Here is a 17,507-nt window from a genome sequence, read left to right as displayed (position 1 = left end):
AGTAAGTCTGGACTGAAGCTCCTCAGGAGGACATTAGAGAGAAAGCCAGTGACAAGGCTTACGAGAATAACTAATATAATTAAATCACAAGGCAGGTTGCTCCCTCACACAGATTGTCACCAAACTAGGTAGGATGACATGAGCATAGGCAAAAACAAATTGGGCCTCAAGTGAAACAGCACAAACAGCTGCTCAGAGGGAAAAAAAGGTCTGACCCGGAAAGACCTCCTTAATATTTTTACCAGCTTGACTGACAGTGATGTTTTTGTTTTGTTTCCTGCTCAGGCAGGGGAGACTTCCTTCCTGTCCAGACAGAGACAGCACCTGCACCATTTACTTTTCTGTGTCTTTACTGTGTGTCTACTGAGTCTCTACTCACTGTCTACTCCCTACTCTAACTCTACTGTGTCTCTATGTGTCTACTTTCCAAAAGGGTTCTTCAGCTGTCCCCATAGGAGAACCCTTTTTGGTTCCGGAACGCACCTTTTTTCTAAGAGTGTGTCTCTACTGTGTACAGTGCATTCGGAAACTATTCAGACCCCTTGACTTTTTCCACATTTTGTTACGTTACAACCTTATTCTAAAATTGATTAAATTGTTTTTTTCCCCTCATCAATCTACACACAATACCTCATAATGACAGAGCAAAAACAGTTTTAGACATTTTTGCAAATGTATAAAAAATAAATAAATGAAATATTACATTTACATAAGTATTCAGACCCTTTACTCAGTACTTTGTTGAAGCACCTTTGGCAAAAAATTACACCCTCGAGTTTTCTTGGGTATGACGCTAAAAGCTTGGCACACATGTATTTGGAGACTTTCTCCCATTCTTCTCCACAGATCCTCCCAAGCTCTGTCAGGTTGGATGGGGAGCGTCGCTGCACAGCTACAGTGCCTTGCAAAAGTATTCATCCCCCTTGGCATTTTTCCTATTTTGTTGCATTAAAACCTGTCATTTAAATTAATTTTTATTTGGATTTCATGTAATGGACATACACAAAATAGTCCAAATTGGTGAAGTGAAATTACAAAAATTACTTGTTTCAAAATATTCTACAAAATAAATAATGGAAAAGTGGTGTGCATATGTATTCACCCCCTTTGCTATGAAGACCCTAAATAAGATCTGGTGCAACCAATTACCTTCAGAAGTCACATAATTCGTTAAATAAAGTCCACCTGTGTGTATTCTAAGTGTCATATGATCTGTCACATGATCTCAGTATGTATAGACCTGTTCTGAAAGGCCCCAGAGTCTGCAACACCACTAAGCAAGGGGCACCACCAAGCAAGAGGCACCATGAAGACCAAGGAGTTCTCCAAACAGGTCAGGGACAAAGTTGTGGAGAAGTACAGATCAGGGTTGGGTTATAAAAAGATATCCAAAACTTTGAACATCCCACGGAGCACCATTAATTCCATTATAAAAAATTGGAAAGAATATTGCACCACAACAAACCTGCTAAGAGAGGGCTGCCCACCAAAACACACGGACCAGGCAAGGACGGCATTAATCAGAAAAGCAACAAAGAGACCAAAAATAACCCTGAAGGAGCTGCAAAGCTCCACAGCGGAGATTGGAGTATCTGTCCATAGGACCACTTTAAGCCGTACACTCCACAGAGCTGGGCTTTATGGAAGAGTGGCCAGAAAAAAGCAATTGCTTAAAGAAACAAATAAGCAAACATGTTTGGTGTTCGCCAAAAGGCATGTGGGAGACTCCCCAAACATATGGAAGAAGGTACTCTGGTCAAATGAGACTAAAATGTAGCTTTTTGACCATCAAGGAAAACGCTATGTCTGGTGCAAACCCAACACCTCTCATCACCCTGAGTACACCATTCCCACAGTGAAGCATGGTGGTGGCAGCATCATGCTGTGGGGATGTTTTTAATCGGCAGGGACTGGGAAACTGGTCAGAATTGAAGGAATGATGGATGGCGCTAAATACAGGGAAATTCTTGAGGGAAACCTGTTTCAGTCTTCCAGAGATTTGAGACTGGGATGGAGGTTCACCTTCCAGCATGACAATGACCCTAAGCATACTGCTAAAGCAACACTTGAGTGGTTTAAGGGGAAACATTGAAATGTCTTGGAATGGCCTAGTCAAAGCCCAGACCTCAATCCAATTGAGAATATGTGGTATGACTTAAATATTGCTGTACACCAGCAGAACCCATCCAACTTGAAGGAGCTGAAGCAGTTTTTCCTTGAAGAATGGGTAAGAATCCCAGTGGCTAGATGTGCCAAGCTTATAGAGACATACCCCAAGAGACTTGCAGCTGTAATTGCTGCAAAAGGTGGCTCTACAAAGTATTGACTTTGGGGGGGTGAATAGTTATGCACGCTTAAGTTCTCTGTTTTTTTTGGTCCTATTTCTTGTTTGTTTCACCCCAAAAAATATTTTGCATCTTCAAAGTGGTAGGCATGTTGTGTAAATCAACAAACCCCCCAAAAATCAATTTTAATTCCAGGTTGTAAGGCAACAAAATAGGAGAGATGCCAAGGGGGGTGAATACTTTCGCAAGCCACTGTATTTTCAGGTCTCTCAAGAGATGTTTGATCGGGTTCATGTCCGGGCTCTGGCTGGGCCACTCAACGACATTCAGAGACTTGTCCCGAAGCCACTCCTGTGTTGTCTTGGCTGTGTGCTTATGGTCGTTGTCCTGTTGAAAGGTGTACCTTCGCCTGCGGTCTGGAGCAGGTTTTCATCAAGGATCTCTCTGTACTTTGCTCCGTTCATCTTTCCCTCAAGTCTCCCAGTCCCTGCCACTGAAAAACATCCCCACAGCATGTTGCTGCCACCACCATGCTTCACCGTAGGGATCGTGCCATGACCAAGGCCCTTCTCCCCCGATTGCTCAGTTTGGCCGGGCGGCCAGCTCTAGGAAGAGTCTTGGTGGTTCCAAACTTCTTCCATTTAAGAATGATGGAGGCCACTGTGTTCTTGGGGACCTTCAATGCTGCAGACTTTTTTTGGTACCCTTCCCCAGATCTGCGCCTCGACACAATCCTGTCTCGGAGCTCTACGGACAATTCCTTCAACCTCATGGCTTGGTTTTTGATCTGACATGCACTGTCAACTGTGGGACCTTATATAGATAAGGCTGTAACGTAACAAAAAATGGAAAAAGTCAAGGGGTCTGAATACTTTTCGAATGCACTGTATCTACTGGGTATCTATCTACTGTGTCTCTACCGTGTCTCTCGTCTTACCAGAGAACATCAGTTTGGAGCACGGGAGCTGCTTTATTTCCTCAATCAACTGGACAAATAAGCACAAAAACAGGCATTGTTTTTCTTCTGCTTTCTTCCAACAGCTGGGGAAGCTAGAGAGGAAAACATAGCATGTATGTAGTAGCAGAGGTAGCTGATTGGACTGCCATGTGTTAGGAGGGAGCCCTTCTACTCACCAAGCTGCCAGATCTTTGTTATTCTGTAACATTGCTGTTAAACAACCATATGTATGGTTAACTGATCACAAACCAGGTAGAGAAACCAATGCATAATGTATAGTACTAATTGTGTGGAGAAAAACTAACATTCTGTTATTGGATTAGCCTACAAGGGAAAACGTATTTCCCATGTAATTCAATGGCACAGTTATTATACAGTAAGTAAGAAATATGTAAATTAGTTATAAAGTATGTTAAATTGAGATATATAACATAATATGACAATAATACCAGAGTGGGTAACAGGTGCGCTATCTCGCTTTATTTGCTGGGTGCTCTGCCATATATGAAAATGACTTCAAATTAAATCCCATGTTCAAGAACATTGGGAAACGGCGGCACTCCAAAATGTTTTTTAAAAAGACAAAAGGACGTGACCTCATTTCATCTTTTATTTTCAGCCGGGCAGGCTAACGAGTTTTGGCAGTTATGAGCACCAAGAAATGTGCTAAAGCCATTGTTTTTTTATGTAAGCGCTTAGGTGATAATTACAATTGCCCACACCTGTGTGAGGGTGGTGCATAGTGGTATTCAAAACATTAGTCAACCAACAATTGTTACAATATATATACACAAATACCTAGATCAGCAGAATAAACTCAAATAGCCTTTAGGTATCATGATGAAATGTAGGAAGTTTGAGCTATTTTGGCGCAGATTAGTTACAAATTAGTTACAAAAATAGATGTTTTGGGGTATGAAACATTTACATCTGGATAGAAAGATTGTGATTGAATGTAAGAAAATATACAGCTCACTTTGTTGAAGCTAACCATCCCATCTCCTCCCTCAAATACACAGGCATTGGACATGTTTCTCTACCAAGGAGAGGAGGTCCCATGTAGCTCAGTTGGTAGAGCATGGCACTTGCAATGCCAGGGTTGTGGGTAGGATTCCCACGGGGGACCAGTATGAAAAAAAAAATGTATGCACTCACTAACTGTAAGTCGCTCTGGATAAGAGCGTCTGCTAAATGACTGAAATGTAAAAAAATGAGGTAACATTGAGATCCTACTACTACAGAGGGAGGCCTACTGGATGTCCTATTATTTAAAAATATTGACCCCTAGTGGTTTGAATATTGACTTTGATCTAAGGCCCTTCTTATGACCAATTATACTAGTTGAGTATCTGGAGCATCAGCAATTGTGTGTTCGATTACAGGCTCAAAATGGCCAGAAACAAATAACTTTCTTCTGAAACTCGTCAGTCTATTCTTGTTCTGAGAAATGAATGCTATTCCATGCGAGAAATTGCCATGAAACTGAAGATCTCGTACAATGCTGTGTACTACTCCCTTCACAGAACAGCGCAAACTGGCTCTAACCAGAATAGAAAGAGGAGTGGGAGGCCCCGGTGCACAACTGAACAAGGGGACAATTTTAGTTTGAGAAACAGACGCCTCACAGGTCCTCATTAAATAGTACCCACAAAACACCAGTCTCAACGTCAACAGTGAAGAGGCGACTCCGGGATGCTGACCTTCTAGGCAGAGTTGCAAAGAAAAAGCCATATCTCAGACTGGCCAATAAAAAGAAAAGATTAAGATGGGCAGTCTGAGAAATTGCTTTTTCTTTGCAACTCTGCCTAGAAGGTCAGCATCCCAGAGTTGCCTCTTCACTGTTGACGTTGAGACTGGTGTTTTTGCGGGTACATCCCAGAGCCCAGAGGTGGGAGCGCTGGATGACTGGACTTTAATATCCTCTGTTAGCGAACTTGTGTGTCATGTCCTTTGCCAGAGCGTCAAACTCTTTCAGTGTAGAGCAGTTGCGTCTCAGGTGTAGAAACTGGCCAGTCGGGATAATGGTTTTGAGATGTCTTGGGTGATTACTGTTGAAGTGGAGGACAGTATTCCTCTCTGTTGGTTTCCGATAGATGGTAGTTTGGATTTTGTTAGCATCATCCTTGAATATTTTGAGATCTAGGAAGTTGATACTGTTGGGGCCACTTTCAACAGTGAATTGAAGGAAAGTCGTTGTGTTTTTCAGATAATGGACAAAGTCAAGATTCTCTTTAGATGAACCCCAAAATAAAATTGTTGTCAATGTAGCGCTTCCAAAAACAAATATGGGGAAGAAAAGGGTTAGTCTTTATTTTTAACATAAACTGCCTCCCAATCTCCAACGACAAGGTTTACATAATTCGAGGCTACTGCTGTGCCTATTGCTGTGCCTTTGGTTTGTAGGTAGAATTTGATTTATTCTGCTCCAGCCATTACCACGAGCCCATCCTCCCCAATTAAGGTGCCACCAACCTCCTGTGCTGAAATAGTTATTTGTAAGTCCCAGGTTCAAGAGCTCCAACAGAAAGTCATTATGGGGATTCACCGAGTCATCACGTGACTTTAGGAATTTGGCAATCGATTGTATGCCTTCAGCATGGGGAATGCAGGTGTACAGACTGGCCACATCTAGCATAACGAGTAGGACATCGGAATCAATTTGACAGTCGTTTAAGCAGTTGAGTAGATCTTTTGTGTCTTTTAAAAAGGATGGCAACTTAAAAACCATAACTTCCAGAAAATAATCTATGAATTTTGAAAGGGGCTCTGTGACTGATCCTATGCCGCTGACAATAGGTATGGGTGAAGGCTGAATAGGGTTCTTATGTACTTCAGAAGGGAATAGATAACTTGGGTGACTGGATAGGTGACTTTTAGGAACTCGTATTCACGCTTGGTGATCCAGTGTTGGTGAGACGCGTGTTGTAACATGCTATCAATTTCTGATTTTAAAGAGGCAATAGGGTCACTTTGAAAGGGTCGATAGGAACAAGACAGGTTCAGGTGTTTTCAATTTTCAGAATTATAATAGCTCATGTCCATAACAACTATTGCCCCACCTTTGTCCTCAGGTTTTATGACGATGGATGTCCTTATTCTCCTGGAGTTCTTTTAGTGCTCGTCTTTCGGCTGGAAGAAGATTGGGATATTGGGATCCCTAGTCATTTAATATATAGTTTCCCATTCCTTTTCAACCAGTCTGGTTGAAGGTGACAAGTGGGCTTGTATGGGTAGGGGGTACAAATGATGAGGGTTTGAAGAAAGGACGAGGGGGTGGGGAGGGACTGCTGTGTTGGGGTTCCTCGTTCTTTGTAGGGTCTTTCAATATGTAGCTTGTACTGGATCTGTTCAGAGGGGAAAATAAACATTTCAGGTGCAGTTGTTGCATGAATTTGTAGGTATCCACTTTCAATTTGAAGGCTTTCATGTTTTGAGTGGTGGAGAAAGTCTGTCCCTTACTTAGCATAGACTCCTGCGTCGGTGTCAGGGATGTTTTGGAGAGGTTCAGGACAGGAACTTGCGCGTCCCTTGGTGACCGCCTTGGTGGTCCCCATGCCCCATCTGCCCCTCCTGGTCTTCTTCTTCTTGGTGGTTGGTGTCTGGCTGGGTGGATATCTCGGTCTTCCGGAAAAGGGGGGCGCATGGTCTCATTGTCTGTGTCAGTTGGAGCACTCATCTGGTCATCGGTTGAGGAGAGATGGCCATCTGCCTGTCTGCAGGTGTATCTTGCGTTTGGTCCTTGGCGGTTGTTGTTATTCCAGTCATAGACTATGTTGCCTTTGTAGCCCTTCAAGTCTCTCTCATATTTTATTTTTTCACCTTATACTGCTGTTTTTTTAACATCTCAATGGAGGTGGTCATTTTTCAAGCAAATTCAGCTGTGTCATCTGATTTAGGGAGTTCTTTGATTTTGCTCTCTACCATCTGTATATCTCTCGAAAACTCTAGGCGGCATTCTGCCTTCTCCCTACAGTTTTCAGCCATTCGTTTTCAGCCATGAACTACAATCCCGACGCTGGGTTTTAAACCTTTAGAAACTTCAATAATCGTCACTTGCGATGCACCTTATCTTTCATCAGCAAGGAAAAATCCTTCAAATAAAAGATACACTTACTGTAGCAGTTTTGCACAGATCCATACAGCTATGGGTGTCTCCGTCCGACAAAACTACACTTCCAGTGTTACGCTTACACACAGGTGTTCAGAGCATGCTAGATACACTACATTACCAAAAGTATGTGGACACCTGCTGAACATCTCAATCCAAAATCATTGGCATTAATATGGAGTTGGTCCCCCCTTTGCTGCTATAACAGCCTCCACTCTTCTGGGAAGGCTTACCAATTGATGTTGGAACATTGCTGCAGGGACGATTAGGCTTGGCTCACAGTTGGTGTTCCAATTCATCCCAAAGGTGTTCGGTGGGGTTAAGGTCAGGGCTCTGTGCAGGCCAGTCAAGTTCTTCCACACCAATCTCAACAAACCATTTCTGTATGGACCTCGCATTGTCATGCTGAAACAGGAAAGGGCCTTCCCCAAACTGTTGCCACAAAGTTGGAAGCACAGAATCGTCTAGAATGTCATTGTATGCTGTAGCGTTCAGATTTCCCTTCACTCTAACTAAGGGGCCTATCCCGAACCATGAAAAACAGCCCCAGACCATTATTCCTCCTCCACCAAACTTTACAGTTGGCACTATGCATTCGGGCAGGTAGCGTTCTCCTGGCATCTGCCCAACCCAGATTTGTCCGGACTGCCAGATGGTGAAGCGTGATTCATCATTCCAGAGAATGCATTTCCACTGCGCCAGAGTCCAATGGCGGCAAGCTTTACACTACTCCAGCCAACGCTTGGCATTGCGCATGGTGATGTTAGGCTTTCGTGTGGCTGCTCGGCCATGGAAACCCATTTCATGAAGCTCCCGACGAACAGTTATTGTGCTGACGTTGCTTCCAGGGGCAGTTTGGAACTCGGTAGTGAGTGTTGCAACCGAGGACAGACAATTTTTACGCACTACACGCTTCAGCCCTCGCTGGTCTCATTCTGTGAGCTTGCGCATTCTACCACTTCGCGGCTGAGCAGTTTTTGCTCCTAGACATTTCCACTTCACAATAACAGCACTTACAGTTGACCAGGGCAGCTCTAGCAGGGCAGAAATTTTACGAACTGACTTGTTGGAAAGGTGGCATGCTATGACGGTGCCACGTTGAAAGTTACTGAGCACTTCAGTAAGGCCATTCTACTGCCAATGTGTGTCTATGGATATTGCATGGCTATGTGCTCGATTTTATACACCTGTCACCAACGGATTTGGCTGAAATAGCCGAATCCACTAATTTGAAGGGGTGTCCACATACTTTTGTATATAAAGTGTAGTTAACTAGCACAGGTGGACGCTTCGTCTTCCGTCAGTTTTCTTTAAACTAGCACTGTAACATGGAGATAAGGCCGTGTGGGAACACTAACACTAACAAGGTGTATATCAATTTAACCTTTTTTTTTTTTTTTTTTTCTCGCTGATATGAAAGATAAGGTTCTTATGCTTCCAAAACCGTTCCGCAAGTGACGGGTGTTAATGTTCAGATTGAGCGTCGGGGCTCTTAACAAAACCCCCTGTACAGAAGACGCCTTCGTCCAGTGACTCTTATGTGTAATTCGTTTCTATAGTTCAGTTCCTATAGTTCAGAATAAAACGTGCACAGATTTCGCCTGTCTCTTGTCCATGATAGAACGCTGGTCAGTCTAATATTAAACGGACAGAAAACCACAGGCAGTGGTGTAAAGTACTTAAGTAAAAATACTTTAAAGTACTACTTAAGAAGTGTTTTGGGCTATCTGTTCTTTACTATTACATTTTTTTGACTACTTTTACTTTACTACATTCCTAAATAAAATAATTTCCCTGACACCCAAAAGTACTTGTTACATTATGAATACTTAGAAAGATAGGAAAATGGTCAAATTCATGCACTTATCAAGAGAACATCCCTGGTCATCCCTACTGCCTCTGATTTGTAAATGATGTCTGAGTTCTGGAGTGTGCCCCTGGCTATCCGTAAATAAAAAGAAAAGAAAAGAAAATGGTGCCATCTGGTTTAATTAATATAAGGAATGTTTAATTATTTTGATACTTAAGTATATTAAAAACGAAATACTTTTACTCAAGTAGTATTTTACTGGGTGACTTTCACTTTTACTTGAGTCATTTTCTATTCAGGTATCTTTACTTTTTCTCAAGTATGACAATTGGTTACTTTTTCCACCACTGACCACAGGGAGGAAATTGTTGCCATTCCTGAATATTGAAGCAAACATTGCAGTTTGTCCATAGTGGCACAAGAGGGGGGAAAGTCCCCAAGAAGCAAACACATAGGCCTACACACACACACACACACACACACACGATTCACGGGCTAGCCTCTTCTACTGCCTAGTTATACTATGCTACTTCTATCTCTCTATAATACTTCTATACAGTCTACCCTCCAATAGCCTACATGTCTCTCCGTGCAGAGTAGTTTCATTACAGAGCAGTAATAATAGTATGCCAGATTCCATTCCATAGGAGAGGATGCCTAAAATAATTAGTCCAAAATAAAGGAGTGTGTGACCCGTTCCAAAATGGAACAGCGATAATGTTATAGGGAAGACATTTAGTAATGCGCAACTTAATCCAAGTTTTGCATGCTGGCTGATGTTCTTACGTTGATTTACAAGACATCCACATACTAGCCTATTTCCAGATGCCATTTGATTTGACCATAGTATACCACAGGCAGGCAGAGTGACAACATCCTACAGGAAACTTGGTGCCAGTCTTTTTTATGAAGAGAGAACGACTATAGCCAACTATTACGACAACAATATTGTAGTTACTAGAATGCTTAGAAACAAACTGGAAGGGAGAGAGAATTAGATGAGCATTAAATAACGATGAACAGAGAGTTAAATGGGTGGTTACAAAGTGCAGAATAAACATCACCCATAGATCGATACATTGTTGCAACAAAATGCATCCTGTCTCAAGTCTCACGTCCATAACGTAGCCTAAAGGATCGCAGCAACATTCTGACAGCATCGCTACATTGTAGCCACAATAATTCTTCGGGTCCAGGTTGTTTTGAACAACCAACCGTTGAACAAACTTTCAAATGTTTCAATAACTGTTTGAAAACATATTATAACCGTGGAACAAGTGAATACATTTTATAACACTCTTGTAAAATAGTTTATTAATGCGAAATAACTTCGTCCATAAGCGCAGAGGAGGTGGATCAGTTAAAGGAATTAGCCGTGAGCGAAATTACAAAAAAAGAGAGAGATTTCAAATGTAGCATTTTAAATATAACGTACCTTTCATGTGAAAAACAAATCCTAATTCCTTTTCAAAAATAAGAAATCCGATCAAGTTGTATCAAAACGCTATAGTACATCCAATTTGTCGTCAGCAAATGCAGACTAAAGTTTTAAATATAAACGGGGATGAGACGCGTGTGTCGAGCGCCAGATTTCTATCCCTTTGGAACAGTAATAAGTAGGAATACATGTGGAAGGTGAAAGGGTAGCTTCAAACCATGGATAGGGGGGTTAGTACAGATTTGATATACTTTAGTAGTTGTTTTAATACCGAATGTTCTTCAGTGAAAATATCAGTAAATGCATGTCTATTTTAATAATCCAATTATTCTCCTAGAGATATTTCGTTGATCTTTTGATATCTAGAAAAACTATACAGATCGTAGGCTACTGCTCCCCCCTCAACGACTACAAGTTGGTATCGCCCACGGCTGCCTGTCATTCCATTCCTCCGGTCTCATGATTCCAGACTGTAGCACTGCAGTAGTATTTTGGAAGCCTGGTGGCAGGGAGTGGGAAATATTGTATGTAGTAGTCTATTCTTAATTTTATTCTTAACTATATTTTGGTATTTTTTTCATTAGTCCACTGTTGATAGTCCCAAAATGTTTTGTATGTCAGCAGTCAAGTTTTCAAGATGTTTGACTTTCAAGACGCAAAGTGTCACCAGCCACATCATCACGATGATGCAAAATTACATTTATAGGTACAGAGTTTCGAACAGTTAATGTTTGTGCTTGGTTTTAGATGTATAAATCATAGGCTACTGGAATCATAATTTGGATAGGGAGAAGATAATAAATACATCACATTTTTTAAGTAGGGATCATCCAAGAATGTCATCAGAATTTAGACTACTACAGTAGACTATAGGATAGTAGACTATATGCTGCATACGTTTGAGCATTGCAGAACTGGTTCAGTTTTAGAGAGAAGCTGTCTGTCTGTATTTTCCCATTGTGAAGAAATGACATGTGATGTGGCCCTAAACAGCTCCTGTTACAATGGACTCTAGAGGACCATAAGACTTTGTCCTGCTAGTCCAGAGCACCTCCCCTTACAGCAGGTCAGGAAATACTATGGAAGAGAGACAGTCTGCGTCCTTAATGGTACCCTATTCCCTATATAGCTAGTCCACTATTCTTGACCAGAGCCCTATGGGCCCTGGTTACCCTATGGGCCCTGGTTAAAGGTAGTGCACTAAATAGGGAATATTGGGTGCCATTTGGGACACAGGCAGAATTTAGGAAATGTGTAGTTGGGACAACAAGGACATAGTTTGAGAAAAATGCTACAAAATCCTGCTAGTGCATACAGTATATGCTGTAAATGGGACAGCGTTTTAGTTTAGACTAAGTTTAGTCTCGTGCACCAGACTTTCTCCCCAGCTCTGTGCAATAGCCTGGGGATGGGGTTAGACTGAGTTTGAGGAAAAGGAACCCCCATGAAATACATTCAGTTTATTAGGTACACAATCCCATTCACGAAAATGGTTCGCTCCTCCAGACAGTGAGTGACGTGGCCGTAGCTTATATAAAACAGGCAGACAGGCATCGAGGCATTCAGTTACTCTTTGATTTAATGTTAGAATGGGCAAAACAAGTGACCTAAGCGACTTTGAGCGTGGTATCATCGTCGGTGCCAGGCGTGTCGGTTCCAGTATCACAGAAATGGCTGGCCTCCTGGGCTTTTCATGCACGACAGTGTCTAGGGTTTACAGAGAATGGTGCGACAAACAAAAAACTTTGTCAGCGGCAGTCCTGTGGTCGAAAACAGCTCATTGATGAGAGGTAAGGGGAACGGCACCTCCGTACCTTCAGGCTCTGATCAGTCCCTACACCCAAACGAGGGCATTGCGTTCATCCACCTCTGGCCTGCTGGCTCCCCTTCCTCTGCGGAAGCATAGTTCCCGCTCAGCCCAGTGAAAACTGTTCGCTGCTCTGGCACCCCAATGGTGGAACAAGCTCCCTCACGACGCCAGGACAGCGGAGTCACTCACCACCTTCCGGAGACATTTGAAACCCCACCTCTTTAAGGAATACCTGGGATAGGATAAAGTAATCCTTCTACCCCCCCAACCCCCCCACCCCACCCTCACCCAAAAAAAAAAAAAAAAAATGGAATATTTTTTTTTATTGTAAAGTGGTTAACCCACTGGCTATAGGGTGAATGCACCAATTTGTAAGTCGCTCTGGATAAGAGCGTCTGCTAAATGACGTAAATGTAAATGTAAATGTCGAAGGAGAATGGCAAGAATCATGCAAGCGTTGCAATATTTACCTGGAGCAAACCGTGCAGATAGCATTACTGGGTGATCTGAAAAGTCATAGTCAATCAATCAATAATATAATAATACTTTTAGCAAAAATGTTTATTTTCAATTTACAATCTGTAGAAACAATGAGAATAGAAAGGTTCAGAACTTTTGTAAAACATCACAGTACAGTTGAAAAATATATGGCAAATAGAAATCTAATATGGATGGTGTTAAGAGATAGATGGGTGGTGTTGAATGGAGTTGAAGGATGGGACTAATAACAACTAACAACAACTAATAACATCAAGATAACTAATAATGTGAGCATACTGTGTCCATAATAAGTATATAGGTTATAGGTTGAGAGCTTTTGTGAAAGAGCACAGTCAGAAAGATATGGCATATAGAAGCAAACCGGATGGACATCATGAAAATGATCAGAGAGGTTGAGGGTAGAGGAAGTTCAGGAGTAAAAACAAACAAAATAGAATTATTGTAAAATTGACTGTGTCTATAAAATGTATATAGTATAAGCTGGAAATAGAGGCCTAAGCATTGATGTTCACTAGTTTACTCCAATTAGGGAAGGGGTATATGTATGTGTATATATGAGACGCGTGTATATATGTATGTATGTATGTATGTATATATGTATGTATGTATGTATGTACAGTTGAAGTCGGAAGTTTACATACACTTAGGTTGGAGTAAATAAAACTTGTTTTTCAGCCACTCCACAAATTCCTTGTTAACAAACTATAGTTTTGGAAAGTCGGTTAGGACATCTACATTGTGTATGAAGTAATTTTTCCAACAATTGTTTACAGACAGATTATTTCACTTATAATTCACTGTATCACAATTCAAGTGGGTCAGAAGTTTACATACACTAAGTTGACTGTGCCTTTAAACAGCTTTGAAAATTCCAGGAAATGATGTCACGGCTTTAGAAGCTTCTGATAGGCTAATTGACATCATCTGAGTCAATTGGAGGTGTACCTGTGGATGTATTTCAAGTCCTACCTTCAAACTCAGTGCCTCTTTGCGTGACATCATGGGAAAATCAAAAGAAATCAGCCAAGACCTCAGAAAAAAAATTGTAGACCTCCACAAGTCTGGTTCATCCTTGGGAGCAATTTCCAAACACCTGAAGGTACCACGTTCATCTGTACAAACAATGGTACGCAAGTATAAACACCATGGGACCACGCAGCCGTCATACCGCTCAGGAAGGAGACGCGTTCTGTCTCCTAGAGATGAACGTACTTTGGTGCGAAAAGTGCAAATCAATCACAGAACAACAGCAAAGGACCTTGTGAAGATGCTGGAGGAAACAGGTACAAAAGTATATATATCCACAGTAAAACGAGTCCTATATTGACATAACCTGAAAGGCCGCTCAGCAAGGAAGAAGCCACTGCTCCAAAACCGCCATAAAAAAGCCAGACTACGGTTTGCAACTGCACATGGGGACAAAGATCATACTTTTTGGAGAAATGTCCTCTGGTCTGATAAAACAAAAATAGAACTGTTTGGCCATAATGACCATCGTTATGTTTGGAGGAAAAAGGGGCAGGCTTGCAAGCCGAAGAACACCATCCCAATTGTGAAGTGCAGGGTTGGCAGCATCATGCTGTGGGGGTGCTTTGCTGCAGGAGGGACTGGTGCACTTCACAAAATAGATGGCATCATGAGGAAGGAAAATTACCTGGATATATTGGAGCAACATCTCAAGACATCAGTCAGGAAGTTAAAGCTTGGTCGCAAATGGGTCTTCCAAATGGACAATGACCCCAAGCATACTTCCAAAGTTGTGCCAAAATGGCTTAAGGACAACAAAGTCAAGGTATTGGAGTGGCCATCACAAAGCCCTGACCTCAATCCTATAGAACATTTGTGGGCAGAACTGAAAAAGTGTGTGTGCGAGCAAGGAGGCCTACAAACCTGACTCAGTTACACCATCTCTGTCAGGAGGAATGGGCCAAAATTCACCCAACTTATTGTGGGAAGCATGTGGAAGGCTAACCGAAACGTTTGACCCAAATTAAACAATTTAAAGGCAATGCTACCAAATACTAATTGAGTGTATGTAAACTTCTGACCCACTGGGAATGTGATGAAAGAAATAAAAGCTGAAATAAATCATTCTCTCTACTATTATTCTGACATTTCACATTCTTAAAATAAAGTGGGGATCCTAACTGACCTAAGACAGGGAATTTTTACTAGGATTAAACTTCAGAAATTGTGAAAAACTGAGTTTAAATGTATTTGGCTAAGGTGTATGTAAACTTCCGACTTCAACTGTATGTATGTGATATATATATATATATATATATATATATATATATATATATATTTGCGAGAGAAAAAAAACATATGGGGGATTGGAAGCAGACAAGCATATGGATGCAGACAATTACACTGATGGAAGTTACAATCTATCTGCAATATTAAAGCTGACCCACCCCCTAAAAAAATAAAATAAAATAGTAATAATAATCATGCAAGCTAACAGGCAGGCCACAAACAGGCAAATAACGGTACAGTATTTGTAGCAGAACGGCATCTCGGAACACAACTTGTCGGTCCTTGTCACAGGTGGGCTATTGCAGCAGATGACCACACTGGGTTCGACTCCTGTCAGCTATAAACAAAAAGAAGCGGCTCCAGTGGGCACGCCATCACCAACACTGGGCAATTGAGTAGTGGAAAAACATTGCCGGGTCCGACGAATCCCAGTTCCTGTTGCGTTATGCTGATGACAGAGTCAGAATTTGGTGTAAGCAGCATGAGCCCATAGCCCCATCTTGCCTGGTGTCAACGGTACAGGCTGGTGGCGGGGGTGTAATAGTGTGGGGAATGTTTTCCTGGCACACGTTAGGTCCCTTGATACCAACTGAGCAACGTTTGCATGTCCCGAATAATTCCGGCTGTTCTGGAGGCAAAGGGGGGTCTGACCCAGTACTAGATGGGTGTACCTAATAAACTGGCCACTGAGTGTATGTCAATGCATGTTTGATACTTCCATCGAAATATAATTAATAATTCTATGAATCATCTCACAGCCCTCCAACTAGGGCTGTTGCGGTGACCATATTACCGCCACACCAGGAGTCATGAGTCATGACCGCAGTAAAAATCACATCAAACATATCATTAAAACAGTATCATGCTTTTAAAACTCACCTCATTGTGATGATCAATTTGAAGAAAGAAGATCAACAAAGGGTTAAACTGAGTGGAAAACTTGGTCATTGTGGACGATGTTTCAAAGCCTAACACAACGAAATGGGCATCTGATGAATTCAAAACACCCATATGAATATTAGAGCGTATGCATATGCCTATATATGATCCCAAGCCCGAAAAAACCCTGGAATTAAAATAATGATTGTGCCATTATACAATAAATAGCCTACTGCATGGCAGAAAAACATTTTTAAAACAGATTTAAGATATATTTGGTATATAATTGGTCCAGCCTATACTCCAAAATTAAACAAATTCTAGTAATCGCCTTTGAGTGTGGACTGTATTATTATGTATACTGGATGGATTGGTTACCTTATGCTACACTTTCTATTCATGAGTCTTGGAGAGAATTTACAGGCTTAGGCGATGCTGTTGGTTAATTGATTGTGCAGGGCAGGGCAGCTTACAGAGTTAGCCTACAATTATAGTGAATTTGTATTTGGCTGACAACTCTGTTGTGTCCTCCTCCCAGAGTGCGAAGAGCCTTGGCGTGATCCTGGACAACATCCTGTTGTTCTCCGCTAACATCAAGGCCGTGACCCGATCCTGTAGGTTCATGCTCTACAACATTTGGAGAGTACGACCCTGCCTTACACAGGAAGCGGCACAGGTCCTAATCCAGGCACTTGTCATCTCCCGTCTGGATTACTGCAACTCACTGTTGGCTGGACTCCCTGCCTGTGCCATTAAACCCCTACAAATCATCCAGAATGCCGCAGCCCATCTGGTGTTCAACCTTCCCAAGTTCTCTCACGTCACCCCGCTCCTCCGCACACTCCACTGACTTCCAGTTGAAGCTCGCATCTGCTACAAGACCATGGTGCTTGCCTACGGAGCTGTGAGGGGAACGGCACCTCCGTACCTTCAGGCTCTGATCAGTCCCTACACTCAAACGAGGGCATTGTATCCACCTCTGGCCTGCTGGCCCCCTACCTCTGCGGAAGCACAGTTCCCGCTCAGCCCAGTCAAAACTGTTCGCTGCTCTGGCACCCCAATGGTGGAACAAGCTCCCTCACGACGCCAGGACAGCAGAGTCACTCACCACCTTCCGGAGACACTTGAAACCCCACCTCTTTAAGGAATACCTGGGATAGGATAAAGTAATCCTTCTACCCCCCCTTACCCCATCCCCCCCAAAAAGTTAAATAATAATAATAATAATAATACATATTGTAAAGTGGTTATCCCACTGGCTATAATGTGAATGCACCAATTTGTAAGTCGCTCTGGATAAGAGCGTCTGCTAAATGACGTAAATGTAAATGTAAAATAACCGGAGCAGCCTACCCAGCATGATTGAAAAACGAACCAGCGGGAAAGCGGCCTCCATTTGCTATTCGAGTGCATACGGTTGACATGTCCTTTTTTCCCTGACCCATTCCTGCCCATTTGATAA

The 17,507-nt window shown here is 42.1% G+C and overlaps 1 protein-coding gene across 1 annotated transcript in view; it reads right to left on the bottom strand.

Annotated features, from left to right (window-relative positions):
* LOC121539624 (FERM domain-containing protein 6-like) overlaps positions 1–10,744 on the bottom strand; it is a 70,493-nt gene extending 59,749 nt beyond the window's left edge. The window contains exon 1 of the mRNA XM_041848262.2: positions 10,597–10,744. The gene's annotated coding sequence lies outside the window, so the exon portion shown is untranslated. The remainder of the gene's footprint in view (positions 1–10,596) is intronic.
* Between the last annotated feature and the right edge of the window lie 6,763 nt (positions 10,745–17,507).

The sequence above is a fragment of the Coregonus clupeaformis genome, chromosome 25, assembly GCF_020615455.1.
Source record: "Coregonus clupeaformis isolate EN_2021a chromosome 25, ASM2061545v1, whole genome shotgun sequence".
Lineage (NCBI taxonomy): Eukaryota > Metazoa > Chordata > Actinopteri > Salmoniformes > Salmonidae > Coregonus > Coregonus clupeaformis.
Note: the sequence above shows the minus strand (reverse complement) of the source record. Positions and strands in the feature narration are given on the sequence as shown.